At 37.0% G+C, this 8,183-nt stretch overlaps 1 pseudogene; it reads right to left on the bottom strand.

Annotated features, from left to right (window-relative positions):
* Positions 1–6,448: 6,448 nt before the first annotated feature.
* Positions 6,449–7,247, bottom strand: LOC149230406 (histone H2A pseudogene; annotated as a pseudogene).
* Positions 7,248–8,183: the final 936 nt, after the last annotated feature.

Here is an 8,183-nt window from a genome sequence, read left to right as displayed (position 1 = left end):
ATTTGGAGGTGCGAGAGATTGGTCATACTCAGTCTCTTTTCCCTTTTGAAATTTTGGATTTGGACTCATGTTTTAAATATTTGAGTTTCAAATTAAAATGAAATTGTTATCTCAACGCTGACTCGCAGTGATTATTGGTCAAGCAAGAGAAAAGGCTCACATGATGGTGCTTTAGGTGGTTATCTCGGGCAAGGAGTTTGGTTTTTTATAAAATCTATTTTGAAAGCAATTCTGGTCTAATGGATGTGGTTGGCTTGGATCCCCAAGGGCGTTCTGGAGAAAGTTCGGAGGATTTGCTTTAAATTTGTTTGGGAATGTTCAAAGGTCCTAGTCACATGCATGTCCATGTCATGGGAGCGACTGAGGCTCTAGGTCAGTGAAATGTCAAGTTACGTCACGGGTTGGTCACCTGGAAGGGTTGGTTGGGTCCTAAAGGTTCTGTAACGTGTAGAAGGTCAGATAGGTTATTTTTTGTCAGTTCCACTTCCTTAACTGTACATGGGGAGTTGAATTAGATCATAGTAGTCTCTAGTCACATGTTTACTCCAGTGGACCGGTTAACTTGTGTAAATGCGGGAAGAGGTTGTTACATCTATGTTATCTGCACTGCCAATATACTTATGTTTTGGTCTCTTATCTCTTGTCAGAATTCAAAAACAAATCAATATAATTCTCAGGGAGTTTCTATGGCAAGGGGGAGAAGGAAACGACAAGAAGTTTCATTTAGTCAACTGGAACACAACACGACTTCCCAAAGAAGTAGGAGGTCTGGAGATAAGGGATCTTGTGCTAATGAATATATTTTTGGGACAAAAGTTGGTTTGGAAACTAATTACAAACTCCAAAGAATGGTGGAAAAGGCGTTCTTAAAAAAGTATTTCACAAATATTTATTATTAAGAGTTGAGAATGTGCAGTGGACCAGCGATGGCTAAAACATATGGAGGTTGCGCAAAGTTGCTACACCTCTAATCTGTGGAAGGAGAAATACCTCCCAAGTCATTTGAAGGCCCACTCTAATGAATTTCAACCTCTCATCAACTAGATGCAAGATAACGAGATTGTGCAATTGAGGGATATTTCCAAATGGGAAGAATCAAGACATTGGAAAATTTGGGAATGTTGCGGTCTCCCTCAAAATATCCAACACAAATGAGACTCCTTGATCCTGCTTTTGAAAGATTTATCCCCCATTAGCATCAGGTTTAAGGACAACATAACTTGGAAGCCAAGCAAATCAAGGCATTATTCCGTGAAAGAAGGGTCCTCATATCTCCCAAGAAATCTCCCCTCTCCAACACAATTGAAGATATGGAAGGTAATTTAGAATAAGGATGTTACACCAAAGGTGAACGCATTCTGCTAGACTTTGGTTCATGGTTTATTCTCACCGCCGAGAATTTAAAGTGAAGGAATATCCAAGGTCCCTCGTGGTGTGTTCTATGTAAATGTGAGGAGGAAACCATGGTGCGTCTCTTTCATGAATGCCCCTTGTCCACCATTGTATAGCCTCAATCCCTTGATAAAATTTACAACATTTCCTTTATCCCCAAGTCATGGCAAGAAATGTTTGAAGATTCGTCTTCAAAATATCTTGAAGATATAATTCAGTCACCCATCTCCAAACGAGCATGGAAATCATCTCCAAAACTCTTATGTTGGACAATCCAGCTCAAAATGAACAGAGAAATCTTTGAATATGAAAAGACTTTAGTCCATCAAGCCGCAAACAAGGCAATGCTCCTGCTCTTAGAGTCGCTCTCATCAAGAAGACTCAAGAGCTTGGACATTGAGTGATTAACAAGGATTGAGAAGAGTTGTCTAAATATTTCTCCTACTCCAAATCATGCTAGAAGCTTCAACAAGTGACCAAACACAACCAAAATTCAATGCCTAAGAATCAATAAGGTGGACTTTCAAGATTGGGGAAGAAATCAAATGATGGCTATCCTATCCTTTAACAAAGCATCAAAGGGGAATCCACAGGTGGAAGGAGCAGAAGGGGGGATTCTTTGCCCCGACGAATAAGAGAACATTAGATTCCCATGAAGGTTAGGCGGAGCCACCGACAATAAAGCATAATTTCTATGACTTTGGAAAGGGATGGACATTGCACTCAGTGAAGGCATTTGGAAACCCATAGTTATTGGAGATTCAAAATTCATTATTAAAATGGTCACACAATTGCAATCACCCTCTAATGTTCCCCTCTATAGCAAAAAGAATAATGTTGCAATTGAATAAATTGCATGTGATTTATAAATTGTTGTGGATATTCCACTAGACAATGCGTCACAACAGATCTGATAATATATTATATTAAAAATTTGAGATTCTACATTATTACAGTTTTATTTAATTTCTTCACTCTCTTTTCCTATCTAAAAATATGGATGCAAATACAAAGTAATATTTGTGGCTCGTGGGCTACTACAGTGCACAGATCCTCTATGTGTGCTCTACCTCCTATCTCTCCTAGCTATCTTTGCTCAACTATGAAACAAAATGCTCTCGAAAGAATGGAATGCATCTTCTTCTTAGTGACCCGATTATAACACAACCCAATAACGCAAAGGATGTTAAATTGATTACTTAAATAGCTTGAGACATTTTCCTTCAATATCATAAATTGAAATGAAATTTAATAACCCACTTATCATAAACTTTTTGGTTGTCAAATACAATAAAACATTTTATATATTTGAAATTGTCAAATAGAAAACAAATTCTTAATAATAATCTCAAAATAAAAATCTTACTCATAACCCCCAAATCTCCAACAATTATTAATAAATAATTAATGATAAAAATTAATCCTATTTTTAAATAAATTAATTCTTTTTTAAATAAATTTAAAATCCAAATAAAATAACATAAGAAATCGGAATCGGAAGTCCAAGCTAAGACACTGAGGAACGAAAATGGTCGCCGCTCCTGCAGCCGACTCATCTGCAACCGCAAGCGATCTGATCCACGCCCTGGCCACGAAGTTGAAACAGATCAGCGACCTCGGGACGGAAGGTTATACTCGAACGATATCTCGCTATCCCAGCGACGGAAAAGAGAAGAACGAATCGGAAAAAACAGATCTGGAATGCAAGAAGGGCAGCCCGAGTGACTTGATGAGCAAAGGCCGAGCGAGTAGCAAGAATAAGGCGTATTCAAAAGGAAGAGCGAGGGTATATACAGACAGTCGATCTGCATTGCCCAGATCCATGGACGAAGGGGTTTCGATGACCACAAGGCGAGATCTAGCACTCTACATGCCACAGAACAGATCGATGCAGCCCATAAGGGCAGGGGCCTATATGTATGCGACTCCAGGGCGCAGGAGCAGATCAATAGCTGGGGAAACCGACACCATGCCATAGATCAAAAGACGCTTGAAAATGCATGGGTACTGAAAGGGGTCCGCTCCTCCCAACGAGGAATATTTGCCATTCATGGGCCCGGATCGACCTCCCACACCTCGGGAGGGTATATTAATCACAGATCTGCCATTAAACAAATAGATCTGGCGCTAAACAGAGAGAACAACCCTCAACAAGCTCAGATCTGGAGGCATACACGCACAAACGCTCCCTCCCACACTGGATCTCAGTCCCAGATCGTAGATCTGATACGGGGACACGCTCTTGTCACAACAGATCTAGAAGCATCTACTCCTAAAGTGCCCAAGGACAATCAAAGCAACCTCTTTATCAGATCCATGGAAGGGAAGACAATATGTATCAGGATAGGGAGCTAGGAGGCGACGAAAACACTCAAATAGAAGATACAAGAAAGGATAGGCATCCCACCGTGCAAACAAATCCTGACCTACACAGGAAAAGTACTACAGGAAGAGCACAAACTAAACAAATGTGGCATAGGCAAAGACTCTACCATCTACCTCAGCACAAGACTCCGCGGAGGAAGTCCAGGGGCGAGCTCAAAAGGACCTGTTTCTTTCAAAGACACAGTGAAAGGGAAAAAGGAACCGCAAGCACAAACAGAACTGCAAGCTACAATCCCCAGACCCTACATCGTCAAGCAGACAGCACAGAACCCTGCAATAACAATTTATGTACCTAAGGTAAATGAAATACATGAGAATTATTTATCTAAAGCAGTGATATGCAAGTTCAATGGGTTTTGGCCCACGCCGAAAGCCCTTCGTCAATGGATATACTCCATATGGACAGCAAACTATGACATCCATCTCGGTTCTAAAGGATTCTTTGTTATCAAATTTGATACAGTAAATGACAAGGAGTATGCACTGAACGAGGGACCATGGTTCTAAGGCAATGTTGCACTGTTTATGACACCTTGGTTCCCAAAATTCAACCCTTACAAAATGGTGGTTTCCAAAATGCTTGTGTGGGTAAAATTATACAACCTACCCCTACACTTTTGGCACTTCAAAGTATTAACAGACATTGGCAACACATTAGGGAAATTCTTAAAAGTAGACAAGGAACACCTCTCCAAGGATATCTACACATTTGCCGAGATCTGTGTGGAGGTGAATCTCAGCCAAGGATTATCAGACCACATCCTCTTACTCCACAACGAAAAGCAATGGGCACAGCCGCTTGATTATGAAAACACAGCGTTTAGATGTCACATATGTCATCAAACTAACCATCTACAAAGTATGTGCCCTCAAAACAAAGAAGACAACCACCAAAGCCAAAATGATGGCATTTTTCAGCCACAAATGACATAGGAGAAGAAGAAAACACATAAGATATCAACATATCCCAAGAAGCAAAATATCCAAGAAATAACCCAAAACACAGCACACAAAGTGATGAAAAACAAATGGGGTTTGCAATAATGCAAATCAATCCACAACAACAAAGTGAAAAACACAGCCCAGGACAAGAAATGGGAGGCAACAAGCAAGCACACTCTACAAAAAGCTCAAATTATGAAAAAAAAATTACGACTATCACAAACAAAGCACACATGGCAATTGTAACAACAACACCCAACAATGAAGGTTGGTGGTAAAAAAAAAAAAAAAAAAAAAAGGAAGAAGAAGAAAAAAAGGTATAGTTAGACAATAATTCATTTTAGGTCCTAAAACACAAAACAAGTTTTGATAAAACATATGTTGATTCAACATCTACAACATGTAATTTTATTCAATATGAATAAAATTACGATTTTTTCATGAGAAAAAATAAAATAAAATAAAAAATCAATAATTAAATTATGATTCGCTTAAAATAATTGATTGAGAAATTTAAAACATGCATTGAGCACTTTGGTACAATAAAACATTGTAAGTAAGCAAGTAGTAACTTATTCTTGCCCTTTTCATTATCACTACCATTTTTAGTGCATATCTTGAATCAATTTCAAAGTAAAGCTAAATAAAACATTGTAAGTAAGCAAGTAGTAACTTATTCTTGCCCTTTTCATTATCACTACCATTTTTAGTGCATATCTTGAATCAATTTCAAAGTAAAGCTAATTAACATTCTCATTGTATTTCATTTTCTTTCTTTTCTCAAATAAAGGTCATTTTACCTCTCTTCGTTTCCTATTGTTCCAATGATAAGAGTCTTCAAATGATGCAAAAGAATGTTTTGTGCTTGAGTGGCAATCACCACATACATGTTCAAACTTTGGATGGTCTCATTGGTTTTTGTAATTGCTGGTGAAAGGATTTTTGAAACTTTTGATTTCCAATATGGCTTTAAAGTATTTTATATAGTTTTAAGAGTTGCAATTCCAATTAAATTTATTTTTTAATGGAAATGATCAAAGAAAAAAAAAATTCAAAACAAGCTCACTTTTTATAAACAAAATTAATTAATAAAAAAAAAAATCAAATCTATTACAATAATAAAGACAATAAAAATTACACATATATAATAAAATAATAACCATGTTTTCAAGTAACCCATAAATCTAATTATAAATAAATTTAAATCTAATAAAAAAAGGACAACTAGAATATATTCTCAATACCCAATAAATATTAAAAAAACATAAACCTAACCATAGTTTTAAACCTAATAGAAAGAACTTTCCATATTCTACATGGATTAAAAATAATACATTACAATTTTAATATATAATTAATTATAAAAACTCCAATTATACAACAAAATTAACTATTTCAAAATAAAGAGATAACCTTCAACAAGTAAATATTCAAAAATGTTCGAATAAACTAATTAAAATTCAGCAATAAGATGTACAAAATTGTTTAAAAAATAGCGTTTCCTTACAGTTTAGGAAATGCCTTAACCACATTTAAGAAATTCCTTAACCACTTCCGTACACTTGTTTAAAGATTTAAATTTTTTTATATTGAACTTAACCCCACCAACACCAACAAGCAGTGCTAAATTTGGCTACTGCCAACTCTGCAAGTGCACAGATCTGACAATGTAAGCATTTCTTACAACAAAACAAAACAGTGGTTGAAAATATTAAAGATCAAACACAAATACAGCTTAAAAGTTAACCGTGAATTCCAAAATAATTTGCCTCCAAACTTTTCCAGACTTCGGCTCAGATAGAGCAACTGTAGATGTCGAAATTTCAGACCTAAATCTGATAATTTTGGCCTATACTTTCAAAGATATCTAGAAATCTGCAGCAAGCCTTTACCCTAAATTATAATCAACAAACAACGCCCACAGAGCGATTAAACAAAATCTTTCCGACAGGAGGAGGTGGTGTTCATAAAACACCATTTATTGTTTTCAATTAGTTGAAAGAAGCCGAGGGTTGAAGAAATTTCACTTCTTGGGGGACTTTGGCGCAGAAGCCTTCTCCGTCTTCTCGGCGGTCTTCTTGGGGAGAAGAACCTGATGAATGTTTGGCAGCACTCCGCCACTGGCGATGGTCACTTTACCCAAAAGTTTCCCCAATTCGTCGTCGTTTCTCACCGCCAGCTGAATGTGACGGGGGATGATTCTGGTCTTCTTGTTGTCACGGGCAGCATTTCCGGCCAATTCCAACACTTCGGCGGCCAGATATTCAAGGACGGCGGCAACGTAGACGGCTGCGCCGCCTCCAACTCGCTTGGCATAGCGCCCTTTCTTGAGATACCTGGCAATCCTCCCCACCGGAAACTGCAGTCCGGCCTTCACAGTTTTGCTGACCGACTTCTTCCTGGAGCCTGCTCCTTTCCTTCCTCCTTTTCCACTGCCCTTTCCTGAACTCTCCATTTTCTTAATACCGCTCTTTTCTCCGGTTTGATACTACTAGATTGACGAAAACAAGATCACTTCGCCGAGAATACTGTGTAATGGTATGAGTAGAGGAGGGCTTAAATAGTAGGAAGGCCTGTTATAATTTAATAGATATGGGCGGGGAATCTATCGGACGGTTTGAATTTCACCCCAAGGAACGGCCACGATTACTCCTCACTCAATCCGCGGCATCCTTGAAGGACCAATCGCAATGATTTCACATGCGTGAATATTATAAGTTTATTTTGAAGATTAAGACACTCATATTTATAAAAGGACTTAAGAATCAAGTATCTTAAGTTAAGTGCCCTTAAAGATCCTAAAACAAAAAAGCATTGTTAATGTATGAAAAACTAAGGTGTGTGGGGATGATGGAATAAATTCAAGATTTGGGTTCAAGGGATTTATGAGCCAATCTAAAAGTTAGGGTTAGCCAAAGAAACCTCAAATAGTTTATTTGAAAATTATTTTATAACATTAAAATTGTGTAAAAATTAAATGAGATGAAGGAATTTAAAAATAATTAAGAAAAAAATTACCACAAAATTGGATTGTTCATGTAACAACAAATAAAGCTTGATATCCATCCTAGAAAATTGCTGAAAAATGCATCAAGTACTTCAATTTAGCTTCTCTAATGCACTTTTAAACAAGATCTAACCCTAAGGCATACATGAACAAGTCATTAAACCTTAAAATCACAAGATTTTGTTGTGATTTAACTGTAACTTACCTAAAACAAAAAGAAAAATTAATTTTCTATTTTAAAAGAATGCCACAAATGAGATAGACTAGTGTTTTCTCAATCTAGGGCATAGGCAATCTAGGCTGAAAAATATTATATAGGGTTTATTTTGAGTGATTATATATCCAAACAAAACTAAGGTAATAAACTAAATCTCACTAGGTTTGTAATTTGGGGCCTTAATCTTCTAGATGATCAAGAGAAAGAAAAACCCATTTGTGTTCCTCAAATACTTAGAGA

This window comes from Pinus tabuliformis, chromosome J (genome assembly GCF_031772625.1).
Source record: "Pinus tabuliformis cultivar Carrire ecotype Pingquan chromosome J, CPIR1, whole genome shotgun sequence".
NCBI classification, from domain to species: domain Eukaryota; kingdom Viridiplantae; phylum Streptophyta; class Pinopsida; order Pinales; family Pinaceae; genus Pinus; species Pinus tabuliformis.
Note: the sequence above shows the minus strand (reverse complement) of the source record. Positions and strands in the feature narration are given on the sequence as shown.